The following is a 19,542-nucleotide window of genomic DNA, read 5'->3' as shown; positions in this document are numbered from 1 at the left end:
ATTATATTATTTTGTGTTACATAGATATTGATTTTTATTAAAAAAAATAATATATAATATTTAGTCATTAGCCTTTATACTTAAAATTGTTTTTTGTTCCTTGCCTACCCATGGAAATAAATTTGCCTATCCCTGATCCAAATTAAATTTCATCCAATATCCTTCTTCTAAATCCCAGCTTGGATCAATCAGAGAAAGAAAAAAAATATCGCAACCCTCTTTGTTTAGTTTTTATTTGTGAAAAAATTATCGCAGAGAAATAGAAGAAGGTATGTTTGGATGGTATGACAATAGTGTTATTTTCAGAATAGCAGTGTCATTCTAAATCAAGTCCATTCAAATAATCACACTTGCTATTTTGAACAAGCAGAACAACGCTATTATGCTGTTCCAACAAAAAGTCGGAATAGCGACTGTTGCAAAGAGTGCATTCAAACAACTTTTTAGCTATTCCGAATAACTTTGAATTAGCGTTATTCTCAAATAGTAGCTATTCTGGCTATTCTAGAGTGCATTCAAACGTACCTCTAGCGCTTTTGGTGGCAAAGTAGTGCGATGTGTGCGGAGAGAGGAGATCGCGGACGAAGAAAAGAACACGCAGAGAGAGGAGAGGGATATCACGGGGGAAGAAAGAAGCACGGAGGAGAAAGAGGGCGTATCCGCCCTTGCTCACCACTATTTGACCACCAACTACATGTGTTAAAGTTTGTTTAATTTTATTTCTTTTGATTGATTTCGGAATTTTGAGGGAAGCAACATATTGGTTGATTTCTGATATCGGAAGGAAACAGTATATTGAACTTGCAATTTTCATCGGATTTTATTTTAAATTAAATTTATTTTTTCCCTTTTTAATTAATTTGTCTTTAAATTTGTCAATGAAACATGTTGTAAAAAAACAATGAATTGATTAATCTTATCAATTTATTATACAATAACAATTTTTAACCCGATCTTCAATTTATTCAGAGCTACTCTCAATTTATATTACTTATAACCTAGAACGATCAGTCCAATATTCCTGATTATGTTACTGGGCAGTGGGCACACAGCCCACACTGCACTAAGTTCATGAGATTCTCGCAAATTTTAAAATTAAATTTGTCAATAAAAATTGAGGAACATTAAAATAACCTATTCTATTTCAGTATTCAATACACACCAGTATTTAATATACATTGGAAATACAGATGCAGCCTACCGATTTTTTTTATTTATATCCAAAAAATAAATAAAATTTTAAAAAATAATCAAACTGGTGGTGTATTTCGAATACTACTCAAACAGGAAATCTTTTTTTCAGAAATTCATGCCTAAAACCGGGAAAAAAAAATTATGATATCCAATTCCGGAAAAAAAAATTCCAATTTTTAATCCCAAAACCGGAAAATTTTTTTTCCGGAAATGAAATTTCCCCTTTTTTTTGTTTTTCTAAACTCATTTACATATATACATATATGAGTTTGGCTAGCATAACATCAGTGTCATTTCAGCCTATATAACACCAACTCTAAAACCTATCCAATCGACTTCGAACGACTAATCCAAACCGTTCAAACCGTTTTACATTATGAGTGATGCGTTTACATACAATTTTTTTATATTTTCGAGTTATTTTAGTATCAAATCAAGCGGTAAAAATATTGAAAAATTAATGTATTAAAATTAACTTAAAAACTCACACATTTGACCGCTTGACTTAATACTAAATAAATTCAAAAAGTTATAAATTTTGCATGTAAACGCACAACTAATGAAGTAGATCAGTTTGAACGGTTTGGATTCACCGTTTGAAGTCGATTTGATAGATTTTAGAGTTGGTGTTATATAGGTTGAATTGACACTGATGTTATACTAGCCAAATTCTACATATACATACATATACTTGTATTATATTATATAATCATATATTATAAAAAAATAAACCAAACGACGTTTATAAACAAAATACCGATCGCTGTATGCCTACCGTTGAACAAAAACTTAAACTGAATTTTTGATGCATTAAATTTTTCCGGTAATTGGTGTTAAGATCGGAAAATTTCTTGCCAGTTTGGGTACTTTTAAAATTTTAGCTCATGTTTGGTTATTTTTAAAAAAAAAATTTCGATATAAATAAAAAATTTATATGTATAATATATGTATATCAAATTTGACCTCTGCTAGTAAATCAGCAAGTTTGAACTAATACAGGGACCAAACTGCAAAAGTGATTACACCAGCATATAGAGCATTCAAAAATACACAGAATTGACACAAATTTCAATTTATTTTGATTTTTCTACAGTTAGTTATGAATTTTCAAACTTCAGCTTTCGAAAAAAATTTAAACAGCCATAACTTTGGCTAGGACAGTCGGATTTGGGCGTATGACAACTTTTCGGAAAGGGGGGAACGAGACGGATTCGAATATCGCCTAGAGGAAACTCCCGGACATCCAAAGTATCAGAATTAAAAAAAACGTCATTTAGTGTCTCAAAAATTCACAGTAGGTATACAATGATCGGTATTTTGTTTATGAACGTCGTTTGGATTTTTTTTTTATAAACTCATTTTTTTATAATATATGTATATGTATATGTATATACATGTTAGTGTAATAATCTAGAAGTCAATAATACGATAATTTATCATAAAGCTTTGTTCATGAATTGGATGATTAATATCATTTTGTTGCCTTGAGTATTATTGAATTTATGGATCATTTCGAGTTCATGATTGAAATTGTGAAACTCCATAATATAGATAATATATACTCTTAAAAAGTCACTGACCAAGGTAATTATCAGGAACACTAATTACCGCGATAAGGTTTGTATGTGGATTAAAAGATGGTTAAGTTTTACAAACCACCTGACACGAGATGTCATTTTAATCACATAGATACATGTTCTAGGAACATGGTATTTGACAGACCCCGAATGAAACATTAAATAGAATTGTGTTCGTGTCATTTATGTTTTCATTCAGTGTCAAGTTCTACAGTATGAGGTATTCATCTTTCCTACTAAGAAATGTATATGTGTGATTGTTATCAAACGCTGTCGGTAAAATGAAGTTATAACGGTAGCTCTTCGGTATACATGGCTTAGCTGAGGTAGTGATGGTTTACCAAGAATACTATTTGTCCCTCGTATCTCTATACGAGTTATAGCATCACTGGGCCCCTTGATAGAGTAAGATTATCTGCTAGCGGTATAATTACAAGAGTAATTATATTTGATAATCTGCTCAAGATCAAGAAAAGATTCAGTTAGCAAAGATGACACACATCTACCTTGAAACTAATCTGATAGCTATGAGACAGAAGAACAGACACAAGTAAATTGTTTACTGGATCGTGATATTGTACTGTACATCATCATATGTGTAATTGGATGGTCATGATGTGTTGCCAGATGCCGCTCATGATTATAGAAGTTAAAACAGTTTTAACTCTGTTTACCAACATAACATAGATCCTATTGGGTCACACCATATAGGAGTTAATCGGAGAATCTTATTGTGATTGATTATAAATTGGTTATGATCAATAGTAAGATGGTTATAATTAATTATACGTGTTATAATTAAATTATAAATGTTATGTAAAAATAACAAGCAAAACAATTGGTTAATTTATAAACGTGTGTGACACGTTGTATAAAAGTTAACCGGTTAATTTATAAATGTGCATGACACATTGTATAAATTACCGAAATAACAAACGCAAGAAAAATATATATAATTGTTCAGAATAATTATACGAATATTATTTGTATTCGGGCCGAGGGCATTCAGGTCTTTTCAGATTCGTCCTTATCTGCATGACATGTTATTGATCCTATCTAGATGACACGTCATCGATATCGAAACGAACAACCGAAGAAAAATATATATAATTGTTCAGAATAATTATACGAATATTATTTGTATTCGGGCCGAGGGCATTCGGGTCTTTTCAGATTCGTGCTTATCCGCATGACATGTCATCGATCCTATCCAGATGACACGTCATTGATCTTATCCACATGACATGTCATCCTTATCCATTTAATGGCATATCTTGTAAATAGGCCGAACTTGGAGGGCATTTTGGTCTTTTGGCAACCGACCCTAAACCCTATAAATAGGGGTGGAGGGGTAGAGAGAAATTTGCTAATTCACTCATACCGTTTCGTGTCGAAACGGATCGGTATTTTCTCTCTTTCTCGGTTTCTCTCCCAAATAGTGTTTCGGTTGAGAAAAGAAAGTTATACGTAGTTGACGTATAATCTTGCGAGTTGTTGCGAGGTATATTTACGGGATCGATGAATAGTGTTTTACCGAATTTCGCGGTATGTCAGTTTTGCATATTGATGAAATTGAGCAACCGAAAATTCGTGTTTATGGGTTTTCGTCTTTTTCCCGTGAATAGTGTTTTTGCAGAATTCTGCTGTTTACGGTATTTCTGGCAGAAGAAATAAACCGCTCTCCGATTAGTCCTGGTGGATAACCGATAGAGGTATCACACGTGTGATACTCCGAGTCGATTCTTTCCCTGGTGAGGCTCTACTCGCTCGGTCTGCAATCCAACTGTGATTTGGAAACAAGGTATAAATATGTTATATTAATCTATTTAATTGGTAAGTAGATTAAAGTTTTAGAAATCAATCATGGAGTAGATCTGTAAAAGGATTAAATTGGGTTTTGATGCCAAAGGAATACTGAAGGTGGACCGCCTTAGAAAGTTTCCTGACATACCCCGTTTAATCCTGAGCTTAAGTTGGCCGTAGAAATTTTTGTTCTACGGTCATTCCGCAACTTAAGCCTAAACGGGTTTTTGGTTAGCACCGTCAAACTCCAACAATACATATGTATATGTATATATGTAAATGAGTTTATAAAAAAAAAAACAGAAAATCTCATTTTCAAAATTTTTTTTTCATTTTGAGACTAAAAACTGAAAAAATAAATTTGGAATTAGATACTGGAATTTTTTTTTTCGTTTTTAGGCATGAATTTCCATTTTTTTTTCCGGTAATCAGTGCTAAAATCAGAAAAAAGAAAATTCCGATTTGAGTAGTATTCGAAATACACCACCGGTTTAATTATCTTTTAAATTTTTTTTTTTTTTTAATATAATAAAAAAATCGGTGCAGCCTACCTCATATAATATTGTGTTACGGAGCGTTGCGCCGAGAAAGAAACGACGACACCAAGACCAAGCGACATAACCACCGGGCAGCGTGCTCCCAACGGCGCATCGGAATCTACAACGAAAAACAACAAGCAAAGCTGTGAAACCCTAACCCTAGTTCTCTCTACTTCTAGTTCTACTTCTCTTTAATCTAAAACAAACAGAACCTAACAATGAATCCATCATAGGTGGGTTCCTCTCTGGGTTGACTAGTCAAACGTGTGGGGCTACGAGCCTGAGATGAGATCTAACCTTGGATCCTGTCCTTGTCTGTCACCTGACCTCCGCGCACGTTAGCTCTCATGGCGCACTGCACCGTTGTCTCCTGCATTTCATTGCGTGCTCCTGGTCCAGCAAAATCCCTCTAGTCCGGACCTAAATTATTAAATGCTGTTCAAGTGAGGTTACGGTAGTATGCATATTACCTTGTCTCAGTCAACGTTGTTCTTTAATTTGGTTTATGCACCTGGAGCAAATGGCAATACTGGTGGATGCTTTTGTTTCGTTCGAAAGGCTCCGGTGTTGTCTGGTCCTTTTCAATCTGCTTTCAAGTAAGAAATTGAATTAGTTAGGTTTTTCTTTTTTGCCCTTTTGCAACGTATCATTTGTAAAATTGTAGATTTTTGTCAATTAGCCCATTGAAGGGGGTGTAGAAATGAAGAAAAGAAAAGAAAAGAAAAGAAAAGCAGGTCATGTTTGCTCCTTTTTCCTGTTTAGTCTTTTTCCTCTTCTCACTTTTTAACGATATTTAGGACATGTTTTAATATAAAGAATGCTTCCTTATTATATCCCCTTGGCCCCACCAGGCCACCATAAGTATTTGCTTGCAAGTAATAGATGATTTTGCTCTAAATTAATATAAAATATGAAATATCATTTCTTTCAGTATGAGAGTGCAAATATAAACTTGTCATTGATGACATTGTATTCAAATTTGAGACAAACTCATCTGTCAATTAATGTTTTTGCACAAAAATCTTACCAATAATAATATCTTACTCAATGTGCTCGCTCTCATAAATTGATTGTGTATAAGTTTCATGTAATTTTAATATATTTATATTTATCAAATACCATTACACAGCACATAGATTAATTGTGTGAAGTTGATTTTTTCTTTTTAAATTCTCTTTACACGTATACGACATGTAATTTTTCTTTTAGTAATTATCAGCATTTTGAAAATTAATCTGATATCAAAGCAATAATAAACTGTACAAAAGTCGTATCACCAACTTAATTAAACAATATCACCTTGGACAGTCTGAACTCCCATTCCTTCTCTCTCAAACAAATTTTATCTATTTCTAATGAATCCGTTGACATCAGTATCATTTAAATATATATAACATCAACTTTAAAACATATCAAATCGATTTCAAAAGGTAAATTCAAGTTGATATATTTCATTAATTGTTCATTTAGAAACAAAATTTAATTTTTTCAAATTTATTTATTATAAAACCACACAGTCAAATTTGAAACTTTATAAATTAATTTTAATGCATTTATTTTTCAATATTTTTAATCACTGGACTTATATGTTTGAAAAAATAATTTCCGCATGTAAACAAATCAATCATAAAATAAATTAGTTTGAATAATTTGAATTAGTTAGTTAAAAAAATATCAAAAAATTTAAGAATTGTATCGTATGATACTAATGTCATTCTATCTGAACTCATTATTAATTAATTCATTAATTTTGTTCATCTCCCGCTTTCGTACAAATAATACAATGTCAACTCAAATAATATTACTTTCATAATTTATATATTGCAAACTCAAAAAAGGTATAAATCTTTCGATAAGGATTATTCATGTTTGGTCAAATTTTTTTTAAGGCCAGTTTTATCCAGCTGTACTGATTCAATTCAATCATATTAATGTCTCTTACTTACACCAATCAATGAAATTATATGTTTCCGAAGTTAACAACACGGTGAGCTGTCTCTTTACCACAAAAAAAAAAAAAAAAATCTTTAATATATGGCGATTTATTTCCATCAATTCAAATTTATATATTATGGGTATATGTCTACGGAAATAAATCTGCTGTGATCCAATGGGATTGCAGGGACCCAGTTATTTAAAATCCAACCTTTTATTTGTATTGAGATTTGCGCACAAAAAACAATTTTATTGAGATTAGTGTATTTCAAAATATGAAAGGTTGGATTTGGAATAACAGGGTCCCTGCAATTCCGTTGGATCGCAGCAGATTTATTTCCGTGTGGGTACAGTAGAGAGAGAGAGGAGAGAGAAATAGAAAGAGAGAAGAGACACACATGTGAGTGGTCAGAAAGTGCAGAGAATCTATTCAATCCTCTTGTCTTCCCGAAACCTCGTCTTCTCTCTCTCTCTCCTCACAATACCATTTATTTCTCCAAACCCTAACCCTACCCCCCTCAACTTCCTCTTCTATAAAAACGACCATTTCATCATCCCTCCACATCAGATTTCTGCATCAGCCGTAAATTTCTCTTTAATCCCTTGTTTTCTGTAAATAAATTGAAAAGAAACTTGTGCCTTTTCAAAATTAGGGTTTGATAGATAGAGCTCCCTGAGGTCCAAACAAGGTTCATGGAGAGGCGTATTACAGCTGCTTGGTTATGGTTACCACTATCCCATCTCATTTTTAATTGATGATTGCATCTGTTTTCATTGCGAGAGAGGGGAAGAGAAACTTATGAGATGGGTTTGTGGCTTGCATAACCTCGGAGCTGTGTCAGCCTTTTCTGATCTTTATTTGGATTGAAGGGAGCTCTATCTTTCTAACCATTTTTCCAACTTTTTTTGTTCATAACAAAACGTTTTTATTACTGTTTATTTAGCATTTATCCATGAAGTGATGCCTAATGCATCCAAGGTGTACTGGGCTTTACAATGTTTATGATTGGTGATGATAGAAAGCATATTGAGCAGTTGGTATTGGGAACTGTTTTGTTTAGATTCCTTGTCTGATTTCGCGTGATATTTATTTAATCCCTGATAGATATGGAATAAAGCTTCCCTTTTTTTGTGGTATTGTTTAACACCTAATAGTTATGTGGTGTTTATACACACTTTTGATAGATTCGTTCTATTTGCTAACCGATTTTTATAATCACAGTGCGGTTTATTCCAAATAATCTCTTTTGTCATCTGTCTAAAGCATTGTAGAAGCATCTTTTGATTTATTTTTAGTTAGATGTAACTTTCGTCATTGTGCAGCTCTATTGTTTTACTGATGATTTTGTAGATCCTAGCTAATCATATTTTATATTCACTAATGAGAATAATGTAAGTTTAATGCTGGGCCTGGGTCTTAAATCAGTCGTTATACAAAGAATGATAGTTAACTTTATGTAGTATTAATGGTTTGACGTTGATTGCTATTTTTAAACCTGTGAAATGCAGCTACTGGGGTCTGGGGTCAATTGAAGTGCAGGGAAGTTTTGTAACATCTTGTTTTTTATTCATAATTATGGTTGGATGCATTTCTTGAAGGTGTTGTGTGAAATGGATTTGCTATAATTTCTTTCTAGAAATGCCTGCTTATTTGTATGTGAGTATTTAAATATTGAATACCAGAATATTATACCCACTGAACGGATTAAGCCTTTTTCTTAAATACCTTCGGAAAAAAATAGCAACTATGCTCCCTGATTGAATTTTTTTGTAAATAGCAAATAAACTTCTAAATAATGCTGTATTTTTAAGTAGTGTTTAAAAACTGAAGTGTTGTAATTTTATATGTTGTAATGTTTTATAATTTGTTATGTTTTTATTATAATTTTGTTAATTTGTTATAATATTATTGTTATAATTTTGTTGTAATGTTTTGAATTGATTGTGGACGACTAAATAAATTATAAAACAAAAATAATATAATACCATGTCTACAATATAGAATCTACTAATTCGAACATGAAATGTTACAATTCCAATATAAAATGCTACACATCCAGTCTAACATAAAACTTGTGTTAGGTAAACTAAATTTGTAGTATTTTGTGTTTGATTTGTTATATTTCACGTATAGGATTAACTGAATTTGTAGTATTTTGTGTTTGATTTGTTATATTTCACGTATAGGGTAAACTGAATTTGTAGTATTTTTTATGTTTGATTTGTTATATTTCACGTATAGATTGTTAGAGTTTATGTTTATAATTAGTATTTTGTTATTATCGTTTTGTTGTTTATTTAGTCGGAACAAATTCAATTTATATCATCACAAGAAAATTCTAACAAATTATAAAGTATTACATAAAATTATAATCTTAAATATAGTTGTACAGTATTATTTAAAAAAAAATATTATGTACTAAACCATTCCCCTGGACAGTGGTTTGATCTGGAGTTGACCGTTTCCTTAGGTTTGGTATTAGAAGTTGACTGGGTCTTAGTGGAGCGGTTAAGTCATTTATAAAAAAAGGGTTCAATTAGAGCAATTTTTTATAAGAATATTTTTAAAAAAAAAAGTAATTATAATTTTTCTCCACTTATCCATCTCTCCTTGCATCTCTCAATTAATTTTTTATTTTTGCTATTAACTATTATTTCTAATAATTTTTATTTCTTTACTCTTCTTTTCCTCTTTTACTTGCTCTTCATCTTTCACTTCCATCTTCTTCTTCCATCTTTGCCTTTCTCTCTCACCTCCGCCTCTCCCACCTATGCCTCTACCTCTCTCTCCCATCTCCCTGTCCTACTTATGCCTCTGCCTTTCTCTCTCATCTCTCTCCTCCGTCTCGAAATTGTAAATACGATAAGCTCCATCCCTCTCTCACCTTCGCCTCTGCCTCTGTTTTCGCGTCTATACATGTTACTTTCACTCCAGTTGATATAGTGGCGAGGCTAGGAATTCAATCAAGGGTAGGTAAGCATAACTATATTAATAGTTGTAAAAAAAAAATTTAAATAAATGAACATCAAAGATTTCAACTAAGTCAAAAGTTTATAACAAATATTATTTTACATATCAAAAAATAAGAAATTAATGCTACAAAATCAAGTCAATGGAGGGAGCTTTTCTCTACAGTTATTTATATTTTGCTATCGTTGCATAATTCGTTCATCAATTACCTTATCAAATAACTCACTCTCAACGTAAGTAACCAAACAATCATTCAAGAATTGATCTCTCATTGAATTCCTTACTCGGTTTTTTCACATAATTCATTGCTAAAAATACCCTTTCAACACTAGCCGTAGCCACCGGCAATATCAATGCTAATTTCACTAATTTGTAAACTAATGGATAAACATTGTGCCTCCTCTTTTCCACCATTTTTTGAGAAAGTTCAACTATGTCCTTTAACTCCAAAAAATCATCATCACTTTGAAAATGAATCAATTGGAAATTTATGTGCCGTCGTGTAGTATCTGTCCATTGTCTATTAACAAATTCAAAAAAAAAATAGAGTTAACCAAGAGTCTAAGCAATTCTAAATTCTATCTCACTAATTCATAAGAGGAATTCGAAAATATACCAATTAATGATAATATTGATTCTCCTGTCTGTCTTGACCAAGTTATGAATTGTTCAAAGTCATGTGCAGTACTGCAAAATAAAAAGCATTATACAATATATTAGCAATGGATCCACATGTATATCTTCATGAAACAATGAGTAGTTCTTAGCAGCTTTGATGTTTTTTGTTTGGTGAAATTCAGAAATTAATTAAAATTGGTTTAAAAATCCTAAAAATGGAAATTTTACATAAGCATGCTCCTTAGGATGTGTACTATCTACTATTCAAATACCATGACCTAATTCAAACTGAAAAGACATTTTTACATTTTATTGGATTTTACTGGTTTTTAGGGCAGTAGTGAGTCAGAGAAGGTTTCATCTGGCTTTTGATTCACTCTGTACCAGTGGTACATGGGAGCTGTACCAAGGGTATTGCGCAGGTTTAAAACAAAGTGCCAACTTAGAAAATCTAAAAGGAGGGGAATTAGGTCATAAACCCTATGAAAACCCATAGTACACTATACTATTATACACCATGGACTTGTTCTTTATATATATATATATATATATATATTTATAAAATCTGAAGAACTAGAAAATATTCCAATATATAAATATGCAATATTAATCCAATTCAATTACTCATTACAAAATAATTCAATTCAATATGCAATATTAATCCAATTCAATTCTTTATATAAATATGCAGTATTCAATTATGCAATATATTAATTGACCAATTGCCCAATTAATCTGTTATAAAATTGACCAATTGCCCAATTAATTGACCAACCTTTGCAATTAATTGAGCGACTGATGGTCTGATGCGCAGGAGAGAGCAATACTGAGGCGCAACCGTGCAGCAGAGAGGGGCTAAGGCGTTGACAGCAGGAGAGAGGGGCTGAGGTGCTGAGCGACGGGCAGGAGAGAAGACGCCCAGCTTTTCCTTCGCGCAGGAGACGCGCAACCTTTTCTCCTTCGCGAGAGACGCGCAACTTTCTCTTTTCCTTCTCTTTTCGTTCGCGCAGGAGAGGTTCTGGGCCTGGGGTAGGCAGGATTTAACTTCTAGGGTAGGCAAGCCCATAATAAAAGTCCGGTCCAAAAAAAAAAAAAAATTCTAGGGATAGACAAGTACCTACCCGTGTTGTATATTGTACTCGCCCCTGAGTGGATGTTTTGTCGGAGATCATCCGGCACTCTATCCTAATCAAGCACGCTTCTGGTAGGATTGAATACTTCAACATGTATGAATGAATACTTGAGCACGCCTCTGCCAGGTCTGAAACGTGTAAAAGATGGATGAATGATGTATCCAGTTTTTGTATTTACACTTGCACGACGAGAATAAATACTTTCTCGATAAGGTATGAATACTTGCGTGACGAAATATGAATACCGGTGCAACAAATAATTCGAAAGCATGCTATTATGGATCTTATTTGAAAGATAAAATTGTGTAGAAAACATTCGCAGTTTTAAATTTGCAAAATTTCTCACAGATCGTCAAAAATATTAGTTAGATGGAACGGAGAAAAAAAATCACCTCTAAAAACGTGTAAAAGATGGATAAGTGATGTGTCTAGTTTTTATATTTGCACTTGCACGGCTTGGATGAATACTTTATCGACAATTATGCTGTGCAACGGACAACTCGAAAGTATGTTATCATGGATCTCATTTGAAAGATAAAATTATGTAGAAAATATTCGTGGTTTTAAATTTGCAAAATTTCTCACTGATCATCAGAAATATTAATTATATTAAATGGAGAAAAAAAATCATCTCTAAAAACGTGTTTAGTTTTATTTTTTTTTAAATACTTGATATTTTAGGTATAAATAATTGATGTGTTAAGATGAATAATTGATGCATTATATACGAATACTTGTGCGCCAATTGTAAAATCTTTTAAATATTAGATGGTCTTCAAATATTAAGTTGTCCTTATAGATAGTTAGCAGTTATTCAAGTAGTTAATGACCAGATGATAAAATGGAAGATTTTTACGCGGTATAGCTAGATGCTCACTTAAAAAAAACAGGGGATTAAGCTTAAGCAAATCAAATCTCTTTAACGACGCTTCAACTGTGTTGTTTTTTAAGTGCGCAACACGTAAAAGATTGTAGAGAAATTGTTGTAGCTTGCATCTAGCAAGATTTTTCAAAAATAAAAAAATTGTTCTAGCTTGTCGCCGCTCGTACTTGAAAAGGCAGAAAGGGAGCACTATTTAAATGTAAAAAAGAATTCGTTGGACATTAACGTGATATTGAGATTTTTTACCAAATAAGTTTGAAAATGTCAAAATTTTATATTACACGCGCTTATTACTTGGAAGTATATCGATTTCTGCAAGTATTACTTGTGAAGCAGCCCTTGTTCTGTGATGAAGTCTCCCGTAGATTAGTGTCCTAATATTTTCATGTGTATAACGGTTTTTGTTTGATGACGTAATTTCAAATGGAAACCTATTGCAGCAATGCCAAATTTAAAAAAACGGTCCTTAATATTAACTTAATTTCTGTTAATAGTCCAAATTGCATCCCAATTCTCGTCATGCCAAGTAATATGATGTCGACCGTACTCCAACGGTTGCATTTGAATTTAAATCTGCACCATTTGTTTCAACTAATTAAAATTTGAATTTAAATCTGGAACATTTGTTTTTTAAGTTGACAAGATTTTTAAAACTGCCTCATAGATTTGAAAGCTGGTATGGATTTACCCGAATTTCAATGGGATGGTCAGACGAATTCAACATTTGAGTTATTTACAAGGGAATTAGTTATGTTGTTCCTGTTTCATCACGTTAGCCGGTTATGTGTGATCATATTTTTATATTTTGTTTATAATTGTTGAATTAGTTTCTGTGATGTAAAATTTGAAAAAATTATTTAAATGCAATCAATCACGTAATTTGATCAGTCATGTGACGTGACTATCTTTCACTATTTTAATTTCATTATACTATGTCTAGTAAAAATAAATTTAATCACTTTTTTGTGACGTTACTAAGTCTCAGTCACTGTCAAGTTTTTCCTTAAATTAACAGTCCTTTGGATGTGGTAAGGAGGATAATACATCTTTAATCTTTAGAAAAATGAATTATTTTTTTCCAGTCAAGAAGGCAAAAGAAAGAAAAAACAACAAAAAGATATAAAAAGAAAAAGAAGAGCCAGTGATTTGGCAGTTTTCATGTATATAATTGTAATTTGAATGGTGGAAAGACTGGAAAAGAAAATTAAACTTGAATTTTGAATGAAAAATTCTATTCAAAATCATTTTTGTAGATAACTAAAAAGTAAAAACAATACTATGAAACAGTTATGTTTCTTCCTTAAAATCAATTCCAAACTATTGGATCAAAAGCCCATAACTAGGCCTAGAATTGATTTATCCACATTTTAAGAGGTTAAAGCCCATGCAGTTGTCCAAATGTTTTTAAATTGTTTGTACCAGGAAAAATGTTTTTTTTTTTTTTTTGAGTTGATGGAGGACAAATGTTAGTGTATTAAAGTACCAGTTGTACTTTATGTCTCATATTTGCCTCAAAAGAATATTAATAGGCACACCAACCCTACACACCCACTAACCCAAGACACAAATTTCAAACTCTAATAATCAATATTTCTGAACCACTTTAATTATTGGTGTTTATCAATTATCTCTTTCAAAGAACCAACACCTAATGTTTTTCACTGTACAACTGTATGGTAAGACTTTGATATTTGTTTGGAGTAGAGTTCCAAATAGCTGCGTAATAATTTTTCGAACTTTAAAATATAGTGAAATAAAGAAATTTAGCTTAATGGTACGAGCATTCCTATTCTATAGAAACCACAGATTTTTGTATGTCATTGTTATTGTGGAGATATGTAAACTCAGAATGGAATCAGAATTCCTAGTCTCTGAAATTCGTCATCATCCGATCAATCGGATTAGCAATGAAAATAACCTCATAAAGCACTATCAACCTTTTTTGACGCTATATCTATAGGGTTTTTTTTTTTTTTAGCATTTTCGCGATGACACAATAGTCGTTATTTATAATTTTATTTTGACAGAACTTGATTACTGAGACTCGAAATAAATTAAATAATAAAATAACTTAAGATCTAAATAACTAAGGAAATCATACCATTCATTTTGAACAAAATAATTAAATAATAATTGAAACAAGCACATTTAGGTTGCAAATTAAATATACAAGGACATAATTAAGTTTTAGAGGTATGGAATAAATCAAAGATTGATCCAATTTTGTCACATATTATTATTAGGAAACAATTCTAGTGTATCCATACAAACTTTTAAAATAATCAATTTTTCCATAAAAATATTATAATATCTAAAATCCCCATTAAAACTTATAATCCTTTCTTCTATCATTGTTATTTATTTAATCTATTGTTTTGTTATTTTAAAACTAAAATGGACAAATATATATATCCTTCTCCCTCCTCTCTCCTTCTCTTTCAAGAAACCAACATTTAATGAAAATACATTGATCAAACGATTGGTGTAATTTACAAATATCTAAAGAAAATTGGGAGCCAATTGCAAATAAAAGCTTTTGTGTTGTCACATGCAATGATTAGAATTGGGGCAATTTGCAGTAAGATACAACTCAGTAGGTATGTACCTTGTTAGTGGTGCAAAACTAAACGCAGGCTTTACGACTCACTTAGTAGTAGTTAATGTTATAAAGATGATTATTTGCAAATTGCGCCAATGATTTTGAAGGATTAAGTCTGAAGCATATGGGCAAAGAAAGAAAATAATCATGGACATTACCGACATGGCCTAGAATCTCAGTGTTGTAAATAAGTCGTAGACGGACAGGGTACCGTCAAGCAATTAATCGGTATGCGGCCGATTAATCAGAATTATGCAGACAATTTAACATGTTTTATTAAATATAAATATATATATATATATATATATATATATATATATATATATATATATATATCATAATTTATTAAAAACAATTTATTTAACTCATTACACTTATGAAATAAACTTAATTTAACTTAGTTCTATTATTATAATATGATACTACGCTTATTTTTTCTTAACGCATAAGCAATTTACATGTGTAAGTAACACATTTATTTAATGAAAAAATAAATTCGAGAATTAAGCTTTTTCAAATACTAATAATATATTATTTGAAAGAAATGAAATATTCCACCATAAAATCACTAAATTTAGTTTATGATAACAACTTAGTTTCATAATTAACACATTGTACTAATTGAAAAAAATTACATCAGTAAATAAGAAAAATATATAGTATATAAATAACAAAAGAATTAATCAATTTCAAAGTAAGTAAGAATAAAAAACATATATACAAAAATATTAGATTTATGTCTAAGCACAAATAAAACTACAATACATGATTTATAAAACTTATTATCACACACAATCACAGAAAAAAATTATCAATGTGAAAATAAACTGGAATAAATTGAAAGAAATGGGAATAAACGGACGATTAAACGGTAAAATGGTCGATTAATCAGAAAAAATGACCGATTAATCGTTTTCATCCACAAATAGTTGTCCGTTAAGTGTATTCGTAACGGTTTGACCGCCGTTAAAGATTAAACGGCCATTTAATCGGCTGTTAAGGCCGTTTTTTACAACACTACAGTCAGTCTTGTGCTTATGAAAGCAAGTGCAATTTGTGTTATGCTGATAACCACTACACCAATTCTTGAGTTTACTGCTTAAGAGAATCCCATTGAACGATTCCACAGAAAACTGAGAAATTTGTAACCTTTGCCAATTTAAACTTCACTGAGATGTTTACCTAAACCATACAATCAATTCTAGATCGTCACTATTATATAAGTTGGAACAAATTTGTGATAAAATTGAGGAAAATGGTAATCCAAATAATTTGGAAAATAAAAGTTCATTCTTGTTCTTTGCGAAAGATTGACAAACAAGAATTAAAATCAGAGAACCCTCCTTGTTGCTATAGCGAAGGAGAAGAAGAGAGTAGGGAGAAGGATATATTTATCAATTTTAGTTTTCAAATAATTAAATAATAGATTGAATAAATAAAAAGAGATAAAAAAAATTATAAATTTTTTTGGAGATATATATTGTGGTGTTTTGATGATTTTTTTTTTAAAAGTTTGTATAGATACACTAGAAAATTTTCCTTATTTTTATTATCTTCAAACAATAACAAACAAACGCAACCCTGGGCAGCTTTTGCCAAGTTCTAAAAAAAAAAGAACCAAACACAACACAAGTACACAACGGAGGGGAATTGCCAGGAAAATAGCCGTCCTAATCAAACGGTTTGATCATCAGCAACTTTTTTCGTTTGTTTGTTTGTTTGTTTGTTTTTTTGCTTCAAAACTTTGTAATAGTAAAGTGTACGTGTGGCCGTGTGGCTGGCAGGGGGGAACTCTCAGGTAAGACGTGTGAGTCGGATAAGAACCGTGAATTTGTGGAAGTCATTGTCAAGTGGAATACTGATAAAAAGATGACCCCTTAATAGAAAAGGCGGCTGCGACACATACATTGTCTGAGTGTGTACATGTCCAAAAAAATCGTGGTTCTGAAATTTATATTTAGGGCATGTTCGGCAGCAGCAGTGATACATACATTGTCTGAGTGTGTACATGTTCAAGAAAACCGTGGTTCTGAAAGTTATATTTAGAGCGTGTTCGGCAGCAGCAGCGACACATACATTATCTGAGCGTGTACATGTCCAAAAAAATCGTGATTCTGAAATTTATATTGAGAGCATGTTCGACAGCAGCAAAGAAATTACTGTTTACGTGAGAAAATAAAAATTCATTCAGATTGAATTTTTTTTATTTTCACGAAAACAGTAAAAATTAGTTCAAACTTTTTATATTTATGTTTCTATTTCCATTTCATTAGTTCTGCCGAATAGGGCCTTAAAAGTTAAATCTTTCCCTAAAAATATATATATAATTTAAATAATTGTCATAAAAGTTAAATCTTTCCGTAAAATATTTTCTTTTGACAAAAGTGGGATATCATATACCCACCAATTTCTCATTGAAATTCCAAATCATACAAGCATAATATTTTTATAAGGAAATTAAGATACTATAAATTCAATAATTGTACCTTAATATTTACAGTTTCAAAATCTATTTTCATTCGTGGAAAGAAAGTCTGAATAGATTAAATATTTACATTTTCTTTAACAAAATATTAAAAGAAATATATATTTACATCATTTATGTACCTTAATATTTACATCATTTTCTTAAACATAATATTACCGGCCATTTTTATTAATACCCTAAAAAAAACTTAATTTTAAAAATAACCCTGCATTGGATTTTTTTTTTAAATGTCCCGACCGCTAGGATCAAGGGCGACCCAGAAATGCCACCAGACTGCCCCCCTCACGGGCGGGTCACAGCACTAGCGGACCGCCCGTGGGACGGGCAGTCCTTTTTTTTTTTTTTTTTTAGAGATCTTAGTATTTTGGTTTAAATAATTTTGTAAAGAAAAAATTTTATTGTTTAGAGTGTATGTCAAAAAATAAGACACTTGATATATTTATGAAGTGATGTCACAACTCTTTATAACTTTGATTTTTTTTTGTGAACTTTGATTTTATTTGTCAGTTGGATATTACAAGTCTAAATATAACACTAATTAAAGACTTGGCCTTTATTCAAAAAATTTCAAGTTCTAATAGCTTGTTGATCTTCTTTTCTTTTTCCAATTTTTATAATATATGTATAATATATACATATACACATACATATACACATACATATACACATACACATACACATACACATACACATACACATACACATACACATACACATATCCATACACATACACATATGCATATACATATACATATGCATATACAATTATACATATACATACATATATATATACACATATACATACACACACACACATATATATATATACATATATACATACACACACACATATATACATATGTGTGTGTGTGTATATATAGACACACACACACACACACACACACACACATATACATATATATACACATATGTATATATATGTATATATATATATACAGAGATAGGCTAATGTGCTTTCAGTAACATATGGGCCGAAATACACGGTCAAAATTTGAAATTTCAAAATCCAAAAAGTCGATCTGAACCGTTCATCTTGTTCTCCATATTAATATGTGCTTGGAGACCAAATTTTATATTTTTCTGAATTTTTTTACTATTTATTAAGTCACTTTGAAAATCGTTGATCCAACGGTTTTACTGTTTTGTTAAGCCACCGTTGGATCAGCAATTTTCAAAGTGACTTAATAAATAGTAAAAAAAATTCAGAAAAATGTAAAATTTAGTCTCCAAGCACATATTAATATGGAGAACAAGATGAACGGTTCATATCGACTTTTTGAATTTTGAAATTTCAAATTTGAACCGTGTGTATTTCAGCTCATATGCTACCGAAAGCATATTAGCCTCTCTATATATACATATATACATATACACATATACATATACACATATACATATATACATACATATATACATATAGACATATGCACATATACACATATACACATATACGTATAGACATATACATATATACATTTTTTGTTAAAAAAAATATAATAATATATAAATAACAAAAGAATTAATCAATTTCAAAGTAAGTAAGAATAAAAAACATATATAAAAAAATATTGAATTTATGTCCAAGCACAAATAAAACTACAATACATGATTTATAAAACTTAATATCACACACAATCACAGAAAAAATTATCAATGTGAAAATAAACTGGAATAAATTGAAATAAACGGGAATAAACGGACGATTAAACGGTAAAACGGTCGATTAATCAGAAAAAATGGCCGATTAATCGTTTTCATCCACAAATAGTTGTCCGTTATGT

The 19,542-nt window shown here is 31.1% G+C and overlaps 1 protein-coding gene and 1 long non-coding RNA gene across 2 annotated transcripts in view; both read left to right on the top strand.

The window, feature by feature from the left end:
- The window catches only part of LOC144568726 (E3 ubiquitin-protein ligase SINA-like 10), a 100,403-nt gene that overhangs the window by 10,894 nt on the left and 69,967 nt on the right, over positions 1-19,542 (top strand). The gene's annotated exons all lie outside the window — the stretch shown is intronic.
- LOC144567972 (uncharacterized) lies at positions 7,433-8,640 on the top strand. The gene is made up of 2 exons (XR_013515574.1): positions 7,433-7,631; positions 8,558-8,640. It is a non-coding gene; the product is annotated as an uncharacterized LOC144567972 (long non-coding RNA).

This window comes from Carex rostrata, chromosome 17 (genome assembly GCF_964058835.1).
Source record: "Carex rostrata chromosome 17, lpCarRost1.2, whole genome shotgun sequence".
Taxonomy (NCBI): domain Eukaryota; kingdom Viridiplantae; phylum Streptophyta; class Magnoliopsida; order Poales; family Cyperaceae; genus Carex; species Carex rostrata.
The sequence above is the reverse complement of the archived record's forward strand: the minus strand, read 5'-3'. Positions and strand labels throughout refer to the sequence as shown.